At 37.5% G+C, this 19,262-nt stretch overlaps 1 pseudogene; it reads right to left on the bottom strand.

Annotated features, from left to right (window-relative positions):
- Positions 1–6,648: 6,648 nt before the first annotated feature.
- On the bottom strand, positions 6,649–7,184 carry LOC110336380 (annotated as a pseudogene).
- Between the last annotated feature and the right edge of the window lie 12,078 nt (positions 7,185–19,262).

The raw sequence follows: 19,262 nt of genomic DNA, 5'->3' as shown, positions 1-19,262 counted from the left end.
TGACATCTGGAAAGACAAGCAGAAAATCTGAAATTACTGGGGAGTCAACAGCACAATGTCTATACATACACCAAATGGCGCATACACCTGGGAGTCCTTAATACTGCTATAACTCTAATGGAAGGGAAACACAAACTGTCATGATTTTGATTAACTTTGTAGATGCATTAGTAAGGAGGAGATATAGTGTTATCTTCTATATGCATAGGATAAAAAAGACAAAACACATTTATTTTATTGTTAACATGTTTTATTTTCATCTTCAGCTATTGTGTCTAATTTTATCTTTTAATTTTTTTTCCCAATTTCTGGTGAGCCACAGACCCTGCTGCAACTTTTAGAAATTATGTTAGGAAGAAATCACTAGTGTGATTGTTAAGATACTTTGTAAAGAATAAAAAAGAAAAAAAGAAAGAAATTAAATCACTGGGGAGAAGAAATAGTGTTTCACAATGGGAAGCTCCTTTAGAGGAGGGGGCATGTGATTAAACAATATTATGTTTTTAATTAAACTGAAAGCTGATAGTGAAATTTGAGCAAAAAGAATAGAAGGAGCAAATAGCACTTTTTCTTAAACAGTTCTTTTTATTTTAAATTATATGTATGTGGTGTGTTTGCGTGTGTGTGTGTGTGCATGTATTTGTATGGGCAGGCAGATACTTGAGTGTAGGTGCCCATGCAGATCAGAAGACGGCATCAGATGAATTCCAAGGAACTTGGGGACTCCTGAAAGTAGGGTCTGGGAACCAAACTATGACCTGCAGAACAATAGTGCAAACTCTGAAACACAGAGCCATGTGTACAGCTCACAAATGATGCGTTATTAGAGCAGTATTTGTATAGAAATGACTCAGGAAAATATCAGGTGCACAGGAAGGGTCTGTCACAATTTGTTGCAGATATTATGGTCTGTGCTGCCACTGAGTCTATATCTGGATCTGTGGCCCAGTGGCCTCTCTGGCTGCCTTTTGCCAGGTTGATGTACATAGACTTATGCTCTAGCTCAGATGCATTAAGAAGAGGATAATGTGAAGATACCATGTACTCTGATCTTGTGACAGAACACCTGACAAGAGACAAGTACTGGAAAGAAGGGTTTACCTCGGCTCACTGCTTGAGCATAAGGTCTGATAGGGTAGGGAGTCACAGTAGCCGGAGGTTGAAGCAGCTACTCACATTGCATCCACCGTCTAGATGCTGTTGTTGTGAGTGAGGTCCTGGGAGACAGTGTGAACACAGTTGTTAATCAAGTATGCTCCAGGGACACTGAATGAATGAATCCCTGGTGGGAAATCCCAAGGTGCACAAAGGACAAGGTAGAAGCAAATTGCATAGGGGCTTCACTTTAAAATCGCATTGTGTTGGCTGATTTAATTTTCAATTTGACTGATCTAAAATCACTTAGAAGGGGAGCTTTTGGGATACCTGTGAAGGCTTATCCTGACTAGGTTAAATTGAAATGGGAAGGGCATGTACTATGGGCAGCAATTCCATGGGCTGATTGCCACACTTAATAAAAATAAATAAATTCCGACCCTTGCATAAGAATTCATCACTCTCTGCTTCCTGACTGTGGACATCTGCTTCTAAGGAAAGTTCTAATAAAACTAAGATATAGCATAGATCTATATACATCAACCCAGCAAGAGACAGCCAGAGAGACTACTGGGCCATGGCCTCAGACATGGCCTCAGTGGTAGCAGAACATAACATTTCCCTGGCCTCAGGTGGCAGTGCAGGCCTCAGCCATGGGGCTGTTCTTCACCACCATAGCACCTCCCCTTCCTCCTCTCTTCACAGCACACACACCATCCACCTTCTCTTCTCTCTTCTCTTTCCACCATACACTTGTTCTTCACAGTGACACCACAGGGCAGCTTGTGGACCTCTCTCTAGGCATTACATTCTGAACTAAGCAATGATAATGTTTCGAGGGATAAAGTGACCCAGAAGTGCTGTGGCTGTGCGGAGGAGAAGCCCTGTCTGAGAATTTTGCTGATACTTTCAATCACTATGGAAATCTTGATGATCCAGCATCATAGTGATAAGGATTGGCTAAGCAAAACTCTAGGGAATCACACATCTCCACACACTAAACTGCTCTTCTGAAATTGTTCTCAAAGAAAAGAGCATTGCACAGTATTTACAGTTTTCTTTACTAATAACAGCAATTATAGTGTACCTGTAAACATATAATTAGACAAAGAATAATGATAAAATGACTAGTTTACATACCCCAAAGATAGTCAACAATTAATTTAAAAATTATATACAGTTTGAAACATAGTTTTATATAGCCAAACTTGATTGTTTGAAAAATAATGTGTAATATCTTCAAAACAGCCAACCAGTCATTAATTTATTGATGACATGAAAACTGGAAATTTCTGTAATTTAAAAAAAGGAATTAAAATATTTACAGAATAAGTAAAGGAGACAGAATGCTCAAAACAGTTCAATTGCTTTCTTAAATAAATAGATATGTAATTAAATTTCACAATATATTTGTTTAAAAATTTAGTGTTATGTTAAATATCAATTAATCTCATGGCTTTCTGGAAGAATATAACCAGAATAGCTACTCAGTAAAAAGGGTTAAAAGTAGAATGTAGTTATCCACATAGAAATATTTGACCTATCATAAGAGAAAATGAATGTTTTTGGTTCTTTGCCTCCAGTCACTTAACAATGTTCTATTAAATTCACTACTATAGGACACAATATGTGCCTGTTCTGTGTTATATAAAGAGTAAAAACTACAGTTCCTCCTCTGAAGCAGATTCTATTGGTCAGTGGTTAGCTAAAAATTAATTTTTAGGCTATCGTCACTCCCAGGAAAGATTAATGGGACCTAATCTTGTTCCTTTGTCTATTTTATTCTGCTGGGCAATTGTTCCTTTCATGGAAGATCTAGAAGGATCTCACAGTCCCTAGGGAAGCTCCACTCTAGTATTCAATGACTGCATACAAGCATGTGCTGAAGTCTAGGTACCAATGTGAATGTGGATGTGGTCTTACTGTATGAAGGAGTATCAGGAATTTTAACAGCTGAGTAGTATTCAACTGTTTAAATATGTAAGCATATTCTTTATCCATTCTTCCTCTAAGGGACATCGGGGTATTTCCAGTTCCTGGTTGTTATGAATAAAGCCTCTATAAACATAGTAGAACAAGTATCCTCATAGAATGAACCTTCTTTTGGATATGTGCCCAGGAGTGGTATAGCTGAGTATTGAGGTAGATTAATTTCTAGTTTTCTATGAGGCCAACATATTGATTTCCCAAGTGGCTGTACAAGTTTGCACTCTCATAAGCAGTATTGTTTGCCTTGTTCCACTTCTTCACTATCATACACTGTCACTTCTGGTTTTTTGTTTTTTTTTTTTATCTTAGATGTGAGATAGAATATCAAAGTCATTTTGACTTGCATTTGCTTGATGGCTAAGTATGTTGAACATTTCTTGATTCCTCACTTGAGAATCCTCTCCTTAGATATGTACCCCATTTTTAATTGTATTATTTGTATTGATTGAATTATTTGGTTAGTTGAGGTCTAGTTTCATGAGTTATTAATATACTTTGGATATTAACTATCTGTCAAATGTGAAGTTGTGGTGCATGTCTTTAATCCCAGAACTAAGGTAGGCATATCTCTGAGTTTTAGGCCAGACTGGTCTTTTGCATATAAAGTATTTCCTGAAACCCTGTCTCAGAGAAGAAAAAAGAAAAAAACAAGCAAAGGGACAGTTTTATGATGAAATAATTTTAGTATTGATTTTCTGTCTTGTGAAATTCTTATAGTTAAAGTGCTTAGACCAATAAAACAGTCTCAATGCCAATTTCTGAAGATAGGTCTTTTGCATATATGACACCTTTCTTTATTAATGAAAGGTTTATTCTAATCAAGCCTGTACCCATGTGATTAGTGATGCAGCTACTAATTTTTCTGTTGTATTTTATATCATTTCAACCCCAACCCCAGGAGTGAACAAGATATTTCCCACTCCATTTGCACTACAGAGCACATAACACCTTCCTTTATTGCCTTACAAACATCAGTTGTGAGGAATTTAAAAAACATGTTTACATTCCATTAAGATTAATTAGTGGAAATACTGAGCCAGGGCCAGGGAATTCCAGGAAGGAGGGGAAGTGTGTAGTTAAGTGGAGAGAGCTCAGGCATAAATGAGCTTGATGATGCTCAGGGAAACCTGAGCTCCTGTCTATGCAAATGGGTCATTCTTTGTTCATGTTTATTTTATTACTGAAAACATTTTTATATCAAGATTCATTGAATTACTTTACTGAGTACACAGACATGTAGTTCTGAGCAAAAACACATCTTGAAAATGAGATAATGTAGTATGTCAATCAGTTGAAAGAAAAACATCTTAGCTACATAAAACACTCAGCAATTTCTCTTCATTGTTTGAATCAAACTCATGATACCAGGACTCTATTTTTCCCCCATGCTACAACCCAGATGAGTGCATGCTCCATTAGCAAATCAGTTGTGAGAAAGGAACTTGTTTGTGTGGTGCTTTTGGCAAAACATCATATCTTTTCTTAAAGGATAATCTAGAGGAGTGATTTTCAGTGTCTGTATACCGGGCAGATCAGAACCCTAAGGGAAAGTTTATAGCCTCATTTGTAAGTTTTCTCCCATTATTAAGTACCATGGGATAGTCGTAATTTATGACACTCCAAGAAACATTTTGTAAGAAATGAGTATATTTTTGCATATTACTTTAAATGGAATTTTGGGAGGTATTGACCCACTTATTACAAATATAATATTGTAATTTATTTCAACAATTCACTACAGCAAACCTGTATCTATTCAAGCATACGTTCATTAGATCAGAAACTAGATGCTATTGCTTTAGTTGAAAGTGATGCTTAGTTTATGGTTCTAATAATCAGTGAGTTGTACATGACAAGTTCTTTCTCTCTCTCTCTCTCTCTCTCTCTCTCTCTCTCTCTCTCTCTCTCTCTCTCTCTCTCTCTCTCTCTCTCTCTCGCCTTCTCTGTTATCTTGTCTTGACAACAAATTGCTGTTTTAACTCAGTTTGCATTATATAGTTAGACTGACAGTTTTCTCCATGAGGGATTCTCACATAGCAGGGAGCAGCAGCAGGTGACAAGCTCGGAAGAAAAGGCTACATTTTCTGCATCAGTGTCTGGGAAGACAAAATAAGTTTCACATCATACCGGTGATCATTTCCTCATAGTATTTGTGAATGTCTTCACTTTATTGGCATTTTGTAGATGGAGTATACTGCATATCTCCTCTAATTAACCTATATATGTGCAGTGATAGTTTGAACATTCAATCTTCATGGAAAACATGGATAGGTTAGCTAACTTCGTGAAATTGAAGTTTTAAACATAGTTTATAATCAAGTGTGTAGAAGTGCTGGATGTGCATTTTATGTCATATTAAGAATTCATTGTGTCTTAATGAACAAAGATATTCATGAGAATCACATATCACTAAAATATATGATAATATAAAATAAATATAGGAAATAAAAAAATAAAATAGAGAAATTCAATGATTTTCTTAGTCCCTTGACTGATTTTTTTAAAAAAAAAAATAGGGTCTTGTGTGGTGTCAAATTGATTATAAAGCTGAGGATGACTTTAAACTTCTGATCGTTCTACTCTGTCCTCCCCAGTGTGCCACCATACCTGATGCATGCAATACTGGTGACCAAATCCATGACTTTGCAAATGTTTGGCTAGGCTCTGCCAACAGTGCTGCATCCTCAGCTTATAGAAATAGTTTTTAAGAGAATTTTTTGTAACCAAAACATTAATCCCAAGGATTATCACACACATGTTACAAATGACAGCATGGAATTAAAATCTTGCACAGTAAATGAAAAGCTCATCTCTACAATGTAGCCTTAAACTGGTAGGACACTGGTAGCTATCTTAGTGTCACATTTCCAAATAAATATGCCACAGCATCTCTGCATCCACATATAGCAACCAGGAAGGAACCACTTTGAAAATCTTGCGAATGCCATACCTACCCTTTCCCTGTTGGCTTGTGTTCACAGCAGCTTTTAAAGACTGCTTATAATTTCATCCGCAGCACCACACTGCGTCTCAGCTAGTGGAGGAATGATAACTTTAGTCAATCTCCACCAGAAGCTTCTATATCATTAGAATACCACACTTCTTTTTTTTTTTTTTCTATTTAATTGCGTGAGTGACTAAAACTTAAATTTCATTTTAAACTTTTTTGCTTTTTTTTTTTATTGGATACTTTATTTACATTTCATATGTTATCAACCTCTTTCCTGGTCCCCCCAAACCCACTAGCCTATCTCTCCTCCCCCTGCTTCTATGAGGGTGTTACCCCACCCACCCACCCACTCCTGCCTCCCTGCCCTCATATTACCCTACACTGGGTCATCGAGCCTACACAGCACCCAAAGCCAAAGAAAATTCAATCTTGCATAAGGGAACATTGTAAAGTAACAGTTCTTGATGTCACATGCCTCACATGATCGATTTGAAAACAGAGAACTGCATTGTTTTGTGTGTCACGGTTCCAAGAGACAAAACAAATTAGAACAGCTAAAACAACAGTTAGAAGTCTTTAAAATGCACCAAGCTTATGAAGTCTTAAACAAAACCTTAAATTCCTGTACAAACGAAGTTATTTCCTGTACACCACTTTTGCAAACTGGTCTTTTTCCTTTGATGTAACCTAAATCGGCGATGAGACCTAGAGAAGGATCAGGGTGGCTTGTGATTCTCTCAAGAGTCAGAGACCCTTTCTCTTCTCCTATTTCTAGAAAGTGGAGTTGGGAGAAGCTTCTCCTTGGGGATATGTGCCAAGATAGAGGATTTCTCTTGAGGTAATCAGCTGGAGGACGAACGCCCAAGAGGGACGCGGGCCACCATTTAGACTGTCTTTTTTCACCATTCGAGAGTTCCACTCTTACAGGGCAGCCACATAATGTTCTTCCATCTAGCTCGTGGACAGCTTCAGTAGCATCTTCGTGATCCTCAAATTCAACGAAAGCAAAGCCAAGACCATTTCAAGCAACCCACACACTTTGGAGTGGTCCATAGTAGCCAAAAGCCCATTCTAATTCAGTCTTGTTCCCATTGTTTCCAAGACTATCTACATAAGCTTTACAGTACAAGGGTCAGAAGTCATGATGCATTTCTAGATTCTGGGTTCAAAAGGCCCAAGCTCAAATTCTAAGGCTCCAACATGCCCACTCACTCCCCTCTGGCTAGGCTATGCTCTCACGGATGTTCTCATCCCACGTTGTCCACAAAAAGGTCAAAGGAATTTATTGTCATAGTGTATAAACAATGTGTATGGTCTGTGTGTAAAGAAGGGTTAAAAGAAGAATCAACTCTTAACCACTGAGGCATTTCGCCAGCCGAGGGCTGCACTTTCCAATGCTGAATTTAGACATGTAAGTGACCCCAAGGCACATGAGAGCTATGATTCACAGAGTTCAAGGGTGCTCTGGATTTTATTTCTCCATTCTTTGTAGAGCCTTTGATGTCTGAAAGGAAATACTTTGCAAACTATCATCTTTTTACTTGAAGTTAGATTAACTTTACAAGTTCATTTCCTTGACCTAAATATTTCAAAATTTCTGTGTCATTTGCCTATTCACGCTGACTAAATTGGTTCCATCAAATGCACAAGTCTGTTTGAATCCATGAAAATCTATCACATCCCTTTAGTACCAAGTCACTTTTCATTCAAGTTGTAGAGATGATTAGATTTCTGTTTGAAAATCTATTCCAGTTTTTTTCAAGAAGTTGAAGAAAATGAAGAAGTCCAACATTCTTGAATCAGAATTTAAAATGAAATGCTTAGTGGATTCTACAACCCTGCCTTAGACATTTATAAACCAGAAAGACATCCATTTTGTCATGTAATAAAAAAAACACTAGCTTGGTAATGTGTTATAATTGTTTAAAAACACTAGTTGTTACAGGTAACAACAGAGCAATTGTACCACAATCCTCCACTTTAAATAATGCTTGAAATCTATGTGCTATTGATCCATAACAAACTAGTTTGTTTTCATTCTAGAATGACTGTAAACAAGAAATGAAGTAAATGCACAGAAGATATTGTTTCTACTTCTTTTCTTCATTCACAATATTTTCAATATCAGAATGATGACCCCATGAGAGAATTTACCTGTCTCAGTAAACAGCTTCACTGCATACTGGTCACTCAGGTGCTATGCCCATGCCGAGACATGGCTGTCATCACTGAGAAGACACTCAGAAATAAGAGCTCCATCCTAAAGCAGTCTGTTGATCTCGTTAATTACAAATCTAGTTTTACCTAAGCACATACTCTCAGACTGTTATAACCAACTGTTATAACCATCTTCCAAGGTATAGCATGATAGTATTACGATGATAGGAGTTGAATATTATTTATAGGTAAGGAAGTAGAGAATTCAGTAAGACTCTCAGGAAGAGTATCCCAGCCACACTGATTATTCCATTTATTTCACGCATGACTGTTCCAGAGACAAGAAAGACTGTCAGATACCACAGTTGAAGTAGACTCACAAACAGCTAGAATTAAGCATTACAAATCCCCAGGTTCAATCACAGTACCCATCAAAGCGTGCATAAGAAGCCATTTATTGACATACACATCCTCATGTGGGTGTTTCACATGTACATATTGACAACATTTTACTATCTTAACAATTTTATATGCATTATATATATATATATATATATATATGATTATCCATCATCATTAAAATGTTTCTGAATACCTGATTATAATGAATATGCATATATAATATATAATACATTATTTATACATTATTTATATATAAATATATATAATTTATTGTCCTTACGTGTTTCCTTTTACTTTGCTTCTTGATACAAGGAATATATGTAAAGTTCAACAATCTATAGATTCATAGAGAAGCAAATGATATGTCCAATGATTTGTAGACCAATAATAGACAGAATTATATACAAGATATTTTTCAAGACAGGTTCTCACTCTGCAGCCTAGACTACCCTCAGACTTACTGTATAGCTCTGAATGGTCTCATACACACAGCAGTCCTCCAGTTTTGGATCCTAAATCCATGATTACCAAGAAAAACCATAAAGACATCATGTTGAACAACATTTCTGTAGTTTTAAAAGTATTTATTGTTGTTTTGCAAATAAAAATGTAAAATGTGAATTTACAAGTGTGACATTTCAGACTGAAGTCTAGATTTAGTTCTGAATTAGGCACACATTTATAATTAATGAGTACAATTTCATTTATTGTAGTGTACTCATTATCTTCTGTCTTGATAATACATCATGATCAAAAGCAACTTAAAGGAAGAAAGATATTATGGTTCCAGACAGATAGAGTCTGTCATAGGAAGGCATGACATGGTGGAAGGGGAGTATGGTAGTTGATTACGCATTATGCACATACAGGAAGGTGAAAGAGAGCAAGAGAGAAAGAAACGGAGAGGCAGAGACAAAGAGACAGAGACAGACAAAGAGACAGACAGAAACAGAAATGGAGAGGGACACAGAGAACAGGAGCTAACTAACCTCATGACATATTTTCTATAGCAAGGCGCTACCCTTCTAAATATCTCATAACTCAACCAGAAAGCACCACCAGCTAGAAATCAAGTCTTCAAACATGCAAGCCTAAAGAGGACTTTGCACACTCAAACGTTTACATGAATAAAAGTCTTCAAGGAATGTCACTTAAGAATACATATGTCTTTTCAATTCAATATCTACTGCAATGTTCATAGCAATCTTGTAGCAAATTCTTAATATGTGGACCACATTGAATGTCTATTTAACTTTGGTATAGAATTTCAGTTAGTGTAAAATAGAACTGGCAAAGTGGAAGTCTCTCATGTGGCCGAACATATGGGCACGGATGTGAACAAATTCAGGACAGCCAATTCCTGAAGAATTAAAATGTGATGATGATGAGGGGTCCTGGCAGAAGACAGAGGAACCAGTATATCGAAGCCAGAACGTGTTGTGATTTATAAAGAAAACATGTTACGACAGAAATCACCCTGAGACTCGAGCCACGTGCGCAATGGTGTAAGATGTCAGATGAGTAGGTGACCCTCATGAAGAAGTGAGAAGGACCTGTCTGCCAAGCTTCTTTTTTACACCTTCTCCTCCAGGCCACACTGGCAACGCTCCTGTCCCACGTGGATCGGCTTTTTTTGTGTGTGTTAGATTTAGTCTTCTTACGGTTTCTGCTTACGCTTAAGACTTTTGTGTTTGTTTTCTTGCCTTGCTTATCACCTTTAGAGAAATGTGTTTATCCCGTAGGAAGCCTTTGTTGCAGGAAGAAGAAAGTGTGTTTTCGGGTAGTATGGCACAAGGGCAACCGATACCCCAGGAAGCACACTCTAACTGTGACTTTCATGTGCTTTCTCTAGTACTTTAAAGTACTCTTAGGGAAACATGCTTTCAAAAATTCTCAAATGGAGAGCAGAAGTATCTGAGGTTTAGAAAACTCATTCTGGATGTATATTTGTTTCATAAATAAAGGGAATTTTCTAGAGATGAAAGAAAAATGTAAATAATAGTCACAATATATTAATCAAGTGTGATTCTTACCATATATTAACCAAGTGTAATTTTTTTAAACATGCATGGCTTAGAAAATGACAGTTTCTTTCCAATGTCTATTCATTTTAATACATTATAAAATAGTTTCTAACATTTCAGTGACATAAATATTACAAAGTTACAAAGAAGATAAAAGGAATAAATTAAACTTTAAGAGTGTTATTTATGCAGGACAAGAAAAATTATTTTTAAGGTTTTTTTCTCTAAAATGCCAACAGTAGGAATGAGGTAAACCAATCTTCCCTTTCTATCCGCATGTCTGACCGTAAAAAACTCTAATATCTTTTATGTGCAGAATTAATCTTCCCTAAATGTATAATCAGACAACAAATGTGGATGTGGTAGAGAGTCTGACCTTGGAGAGATCAAGTTGAAAAAATTTTATATGAATATTTCCCAAAGATGGATTTGGATCTTGGTTGCATTTTCTTGTGGTGCATTTGTAACTACCTACAGATCAGATATATTCATCTGGGAAGATTACATTCCTCTATTTTTGTTATAGTCTACCATGAAAATAAAGTTATTCATGATAAGTCTGAAAGTTCTCAGACATTTAATGGATTTCCTAGCATGCCTGTTATCTTAAATTCATCAGCAAAAGTCTTGTTCAATGTTTATATTATAAACATTGGGGCAGAAGGGAAAAAAAAAACTAAAAACACTCACCAACACCCTGCTCCCAGGCATACACATACAATCTGATAGTTTCAAGTCTTTACAGAAATTGCAGCAGGAAGGTTTCATTATAGTCGGCTCTAACTGAGGTGTCTGCAAGGGCAGACATTTGAGATCTGTCCTTGTGTCTCTCATCTTACTCCACTATTGTAAGTAGTACTTGCTGCAAAGACCATTGGTAAATACGGACAGGCTCTCCTGGCTCTTAAGAACAGATGGTAATTCAGAAAGATCAGGAGTATCTCCCATCTTCTTCACAGTAATGTCATCAACATTGACAAATATAGTTATACTACTTGGGATTCTTAACTTTGCTAGGTCCAGCATGGTTGCATAAAGGAAGGTGTGACATAGTCCCTGCCCCTGGACCACTGCCAGGCCATTGATCCTCACATTTGTGGATGGTTGCTGTTTTCCTGAAACTTATCTACTATGTATTCTATTTTACTTTAAATCTTTTTTTTTCTGGGTAATATACTCCCCCATTACTCAGCGCTAATCACTACATGATAAATGAAATAGATGCAGTTCTCAGGCATGAGGAACGGAGGTGGTCATGAGTCTCTCTATGGATGACAAGAAACAGACCTTCTGTTTGGTCCTAAGGCCATGGGAAAGTATGTAGTCAATATAACCACAAAGGCCATAAAAGCCTACACTGTTCTTTGTAGAAATTGTTCATTGTCAGACTTGACCTAAAACTTGGAATTGTAAGGAGATACATGTACACTACAGTTCAGTGACAGTTGGGTTAGTTAGCCAGGGTGAACTTGGGGGCATCAAGGATAGAGAATTAAAATGGTCTCAAAAAGTAAGTGTATGGATAGGAAAAGAAGGAATCTATAGAAAACAAGCAAATGATAGGTGGGTGTATCTTATAGGAGAAAGGCTTGTATATGATCTAGAAACAATTATTATTAGAAGGAATGTATATAAGTCCAAGAAATTGCTACAATAGAAAACAAAGATTAAAGAATTAAAATATGATATACAAGCATATGAAAATTAGTACTTTATTCTCCTAGTTACTGGAAGGATTGAAGCTATTAGAGAGAGCTAGCATAAAATTTACTTGCATAAATTTTAAAAATTTGTAAGAAATCATTTTAACCCTCGTAGTCTGTCACTTTTTCTGTTCTCACATGAACATAGTTAATAAAGACTGCTGAATGCTATACTATGAAACAAAATCCTGTGCCCAGCTACCCATTAAGAAGAGGCTGTGTAAAACCTATAAGGAAATGTGTTTCTGCTTTTAGTTTCTGTTTTAAGAAAGCAGGGGTTGGGAGTAATGATCCAAGACTCAAAAATTTATGTGAATTTAAGGATTTCTAAAAATACTATTAATAATAATCAAAGCCTTGATGATGTAGCTTTTGCAAGTAAAGGAATGGGTTCAGTCTTTCTAAAAAGAAGAGAAAAAGATAAAAGCAGAAGAAGGAAGAATGATGAAAATCTTTGGGCAAAGAGAGAGTGCTTGAACTTAAATCCACTACTTGAGTTAACATCTGCTACTGTCTCTGAGATATTATGTAATCAGCGCTGCTCCCACTCCCTGCTATCTCAGGACCCTCATCACCCTTAGGCTGCACATCATTATATTTTACAATATTTAGAGAAGGTGTTCAATACAGTAAAATTTCATGAACAATGTTCTAGTGTTTTGGTAGCTGATCATGTGATGGGAGTTAAATTTATTTTTAATTACATGTGTTTGTATATTTAGATGTGGGCATTTGAGTGCAGGTTCATGAGAAAGGAAGAAGCAGCTCAGTAGATACCATGGAGCTGGATTTACAAGCAGTTGATAGCCAATTGATATTGGTGCTTGGGAACTGAACTCAGGTCCTCAGCAAGAGCAGAGAGAGGCTTAAGCACTTGGTCAGTTCTCCACTCCCAAACTTAGTATTTTTAAACTATACAATACCTTCATTTTTGGAATCTAGGGAAATTATTTGGAGTTTTGGAACATAGCATATTATAAAACCATACATTCTGGCCTCTCAGAGTGTCTGTTGTTTTTCAGCCACAGGGGACAGATACAAGTTGAGTATCTAGTCTTTTCTCACTGAGTGGCAACAACATGTTTCTCATGTTACATGGATAGCACAGTGCCTCTGTTATGAGGATATTCTTGCCATTCTAAAATTAGGGGCTTATTTTAACTCTTTACTGTACCTGTAACTCCATAGACAAATGCAGAGCTGATGCTAAACACATACTTGTTATTTTACAAGGACATCTCATGGCCCACAGAAGCCACTCCAGTGTGTGCAATGAGGAGTTAATAATGCAACTCCAGCTTTCCATTGTTCCCTAAAAGTTGCTACTGACATCATTAAATACTGTCCTTAGCCTTTTTTGAAAACTGCTTATTTGTCCAAAATTAATGTCATTTCTAGCACATTCTTTCCAAGAAAAGCCTAATTGATTCTTATTATCACGAGCGTTTAATCACCACCTTTCTTTGCAATCATTTTCTTGTAGTTGTATGTGTAAAATTTTTATTTATATATTTTTATGTGCAAGAAGAGAAAGTCTTTTACAGAAACAAAGGCAGAATTTGCAGGAGTATACTTAAACACTTACTATTAATTACCATAGCTCTATCCAGTTCCATAATTATTAACCCACATTTGCAATCAAATAAACTAAACATTTATTCAAAGTTTAATATTTGTCTGGGGAGTTACAAATTGGCAGAATAAGTATTTTTAGTGCTTCACTATCTGAAAAATCCTCAATATGAACCAATAGTTCAAGGCTAGGTGTTGTGGTACACATTTGTAATCCAGAACTTGGGAGGCTGAGGCAGAGACATTGCTGTGAGCCTGAGGCAAGATGGTTTACAAAGACAGTAGCTAACAGCCACTGCTAATAGTAACTTCCTATTCCAAAATAATACATGAGTAAATGCAATTTTAGGAACAGAGACCACTTCATAAAGATCATAAAATAAGAAAACAAAAGTATATTTATAAGACCTCAAGAAGCACAGCACAACTCTACAGCTAACATCAGAAGAAAGGATCATTTAAAAAGACTAGAACTATTAGCCTATGTTAGCCCTTCCCAACCAAATGCAGTACAGGATCAAGAGAGACCACCCATGAGGATGAGGTGTGGGATATGAACATCAGATATTTTCTTGGATGTCCAATCTAAGGCTGATCTGGGAAAACCAACTGCTGAAAGTTCTCTTGGGTTTCAGTATTCAGTTGCTATTTACAGATTGTTTCTGAAGACACATGACAATGCCAGGTGAGTCCTACAGTTTGATAAGTGTCAGCACATGCTGGTGAGGATGTGTACCAAGGAGAACACTCTTCCATTGCTGGTTGGATTACAAACTGGTACAATAACTCTGGAAATCAATCTGGAAGTTCCTCAGAAAATTGGAAATAGATCTATTTGAAGACCCAGCTATAACACTCTTAAGCATATACCCAAAAGATGCCCCACCACACCACAGGAGCACATGTGCCACTAGGTTTACAGCAGCCTTGTTTGTGAAAGCCAGAAGCTGGAAACAACTCAGATATTCCACAACTGAAGAATGGATACAGAAAATGTGGTTCATTTACACCATGAAAATACTATTCAGCTGTCAAGAACAAGGACATCCTGAGTTTTGCAGGCAAATGGATGGAACTAGAAAATATCATTCTGAGACCCAAAAGGACATGCACTACTAAAAAATCTACTCACGAATAAGTAGATATTAGCCCCCAAAGTACAAAATACCCAAGATACGGTCCACAGAACTCAAAAAGATTAACAAGCAGAATGGCACAAGTGAGGATGCCTCAATCCCAGTTGGGTGGGAGAAGAAAGCAATCATGGGAGGTAGAGGGAAGGAGGGACCTGGGTGGAAGAGGGGTCAGGGAGAGGAAGGGGAACATGGTCAGGTATTGGGGGTGGGGGAAAAACAGGACTGAAGCCCAGAGGTCAAGCAGAAAGATTGGAAACAGGCAACACTGGGAGGTAGAACATGGAGGGACCCTCTAGAATATACCAGAGACCAGGTAGGTGAGAGACTCTCCAGACTCAACAAAAGGGAGCTTGGATGAAGTGTTCTACAGTGAGGAGGGGGAACTTGTAGAGTCCACCTCCAGTGGAGGGACAGGAAATTGAGTGTAGAGATTGGGTTTCCATCCCACAGTCAAAAACTCTGACCCAGAATTGTTCCTGTCTGAAGGAACCACACTGAATAAAAAGGGAGAAAAGCATGAGGGAAAGGAGGTCCAATGACAGGCCCAAAATGGGATTCAGCTCAAGAGGAGGCTCCAAGGCCTGACACTGTTACTGATGCTATCTACGGTGTAGTTACAGACAGGAGCCTAGCATGACTGCCCTCTGAGAGGCCCAACAAGCAGCGGAAATAGTCAGATACTATCATCCAACCAATGGACAGGAGACTGGGAACCCTGTGGTTGAATTAGGGAAAAGCTGGAATAAGCTGAGGAGAAGGGCAGCCACATGGGAAGATTAGCAGTCTTAAATTACCTGGACCCCTGAGAACTCACAGACACTGTGACACCAACCAGGCAGCATACACCAGCTATATTAGGCCCTGACACATATCCAACAGAGGACTGCCTGTTCCGGCGTCAGTGAAAGAGACACCTAACCCTTGAGAAACTTGAGGCCCCAGGGATTGGGGAGGTCTGGAAGGCGGGTAGGGGGAGAACATCCTCTTGGAACCAGGGGTGGTGGAGGAGGTATGGGATGATGACTGGTCAGGAACAGACCGGGAGGGGGAATGAAGACTGGACTATAAAAAATGAATTAAAGAGTAAAAATTTAAAATCAGAACTTTAAAGACTTATGGGTAATAGAACAGATAAAATGACATTAAGAAAGGTAGCTGATGATCTATAGAAGGTTTTATCATAACTTAGCCGTGTTAACACAGTTGTTGAAGATCATAGAGACTTAAAGAACAATAGAGGAATTAAGTATCCACACATTGGTCTTCCTTCTTCTTGGTTTTCTTGTGTTTTGCAAATTGTATCTTGGTTATTCTAAGTTTCTGGACTAATATCCACTTATCAGCGAGTGCATATCTAGTGACTTCTTTTGTGATTGGGTTACCTCACTAAGGATGATATCTTCCAGATACATCCATTTGCCCAAGAATTTCATAAATTCATTGTTTTTAAGAGGTGAGTAGTACTCCATTGTGTAAATGTACCACAGTTTCTGTATCCATTCCTCTGTTGAGGGACATCNGGGTTCTTTCCAGCTTCTGGCTATTATAAATAAGGCTGCTATGAACATAGTGGAGCATGTGTCCATATTACCAGTTGGAAGATCTTCTGGGTATATGCCCAGAAGAGCTATTGCTGGATCTTCTGGTAGTACTATGTCCAATTTTCTGAGGAACCGCCAGACTGATGTCCAGAGTGGTTGTACATGCTTGCAATCCCATCAGCAATGGAGGAGTGCTCCTCTTTCTCCACAACCTCACCAGCATCTGCTGTCACCTGAATTTTTGATCTTAGCCATTCTGACTGGAGTGAGATGGAATCTCAAGGTTGTTTTGATTTGCATTTCCCTGGTGATTAAGGGTGTTCAACATTTTTCCAGGTGTTTCTCAGTCATTCGGTATTCCTCAGTTGAGAATTCTTTGTTTAGCTCTGTACCCCATTTTTAATGGGGTTATTTGAATTTCTGGAGTTCATCTTCTTGAGCTCTTTGTATATATTGGATATTAGTCTTCTACCAGATTTAGGATTGGTAAAAATTCTTTCCCAATCTGTTGGTGGCCTTTATGTCTTGTTGACAGTGTCTTTTGCCTTACAAGCTTTGCAATTTTATGAGGTCCCATTTATCAATTCTTGATATTACAGCACAAGCCATTGCTGTTCTGTTTAGGAATTATTTCCTTGTGCCCATATCTTTGAGACTTTTCCCCACTTTCTCCTCTATCAATTTCAGTGTCTCTGGTTTTATGTGGAGGTCTTTGATCCACTTAGACTTGAGCTTTGTACAAGGAGATAAGAATGTACAGTTTCAGAATGCGAAATCCATCTACCAAGCATGAAGACCTGAGTTTGAGTCTCAAGTTCCAGAGATGAAAAGGATAAAGGATTTCCTCAAGTGGGCCTCTGACTTCTACATTGGCATCTACATCATGGCAATGGTCACCTACACACACACGCAAACAGGTACACACTAAAATTAAATATAATAAAAATTAAACAAAGAAAAACAAGTTACCTGGTTATTTTCTAAAATGCCTGAAAGAATAAGATTTGTTGACTCTCACATAGACTCTAGAATATTTGTACACATTTCCTGTTTGATCGATTTATGCTTTTTTCAGTTTGCAATGTAAATTGAATTTATTTTATCTAATACCCTAAAGTAAGAATTACACAGATGTATTAAAAACAAGAACTGCATAATTTTACACATATGTTTTTTCTTTTTTTTTACTCTTAACATTTTTAACTAAAAATTATCTTATGTATAGAAGTTTTTCTAATATATATATCTATATATATATGCATATTAACATTTAAGTCAAATGCATGTCTCCTCAACATTTGTTACAAATTGCTTATGATATGACCATTAAACACTTTCATCTATCTCTTTAAAATGTCTTACTGTCACCTCAGATACCCTGTGATATCACACCTGGGCCACCCCCTGCCAGTCAAGATGCTCACACCCATTACTTCATCAGCCTCTGACCATGTCCTTCTAACTCCATCCATCATCTCCTCTCCTCCATTTCATTATCAGCTTCTGCTATCTCTAGGACTTCTGAAGTAGGAGGAAATAGTCATTGTTATCACTGTTTTAGTTTTATTTTATTATCTTCATGAGAAGAGTCTCCTGTCAATCTACAATTCTTCCCCTCCAAGCTCTGTCTGCCTGTGAAGTGGGAAGTCTTAGAGTGTTTTCTCTTGTTATCTTAAGAGTTTCCTGTTTCATCCACTTGGAGACCTTGGTTTTTGTTTGGTTGGTTTTTTTCATTGTTGGTTTTTTTGTTTGTTTTTTTGTTTTTTGATTTTGTTTCTTTGCTTGTTTGTTTGTTTGGGGGGCTTTTTGCCTACAGCAATCTTGGTGTAATTCAATCTCAGTGCTGACTCTTGATGCCTCTATAGCTCAGTAGTCATAGGTTTCTATAGGTTTGGGATGGATTCTTGTGTTCCCTGTCAATGCATTTATTCTGCATTTGTTTTCTAGCAAGTACCATTGTAAACTTATTATCTCAACTATTTGTTCTTCTAAGCTGTCTCCACCACTCCCCTTGTTTCTCCCCTTCTACCACTTTCCATTATTATCCTCTTTGAGTGTGTGTTTTCAAACAACCCCTCCAATCCTTTTAGATTTCCCTCTACTATTTGGAAACCACCCACAAACTTACTCCTCTAGTTTAATGATGTCATTCAGTACTGAAATGTTAGGGTTTGGTATATTGCTGTGTATTCTAATGCTAAATCTATACCTGAAGGTCTGGGCCTATGAGTGACTTCTCATGTTTACAAGCTTTTGTTGTATAAACCTTATTCTTTGATTAGAAACTATTGGTTAAGTAAAATTGGCTACAACCAATACTGGAGGGATTAGAGGTAGGTGGGTTTGGAGTGACCTGGCAGAAGAAGGAGAGACTAGGGAAAGGGAGAGAGAGAGAGAGAGAGAGAGAGAGAGAGAGAGAGAGAGAGAGAGAGAGAACACCCTGGCTGAAGGGAGAGGAGCTATTAGCTTATGGCCAGGAGAAACTACAAGTATCTGGGGTGCACCACTGGAGAGGTAGCCAGGCCAGCTGTTATAAGAGTAAATTAGGGGCAAACCCCTAGTAATTGTTAAAGTCAAATGAAATAACTATAGTCTGAGTATTATTTATTTGTAAAGTAGTCATGCATAAGCTTAAATAGGTTTTACTACACTGAAATGGTGAATTCATTTCCCTATTTGGTAACTAATAGGAT

The sequence above is a fragment of the Mus pahari genome, chromosome 1, assembly GCF_900095145.1.
Source record: "Mus pahari chromosome 1, PAHARI_EIJ_v1.1, whole genome shotgun sequence".
Lineage (NCBI taxonomy): Eukaryota > Metazoa > Chordata > Mammalia > Rodentia > Muridae > Mus > Mus pahari.
This window is presented reverse-complemented; position numbering and strand designations above follow the sequence as displayed.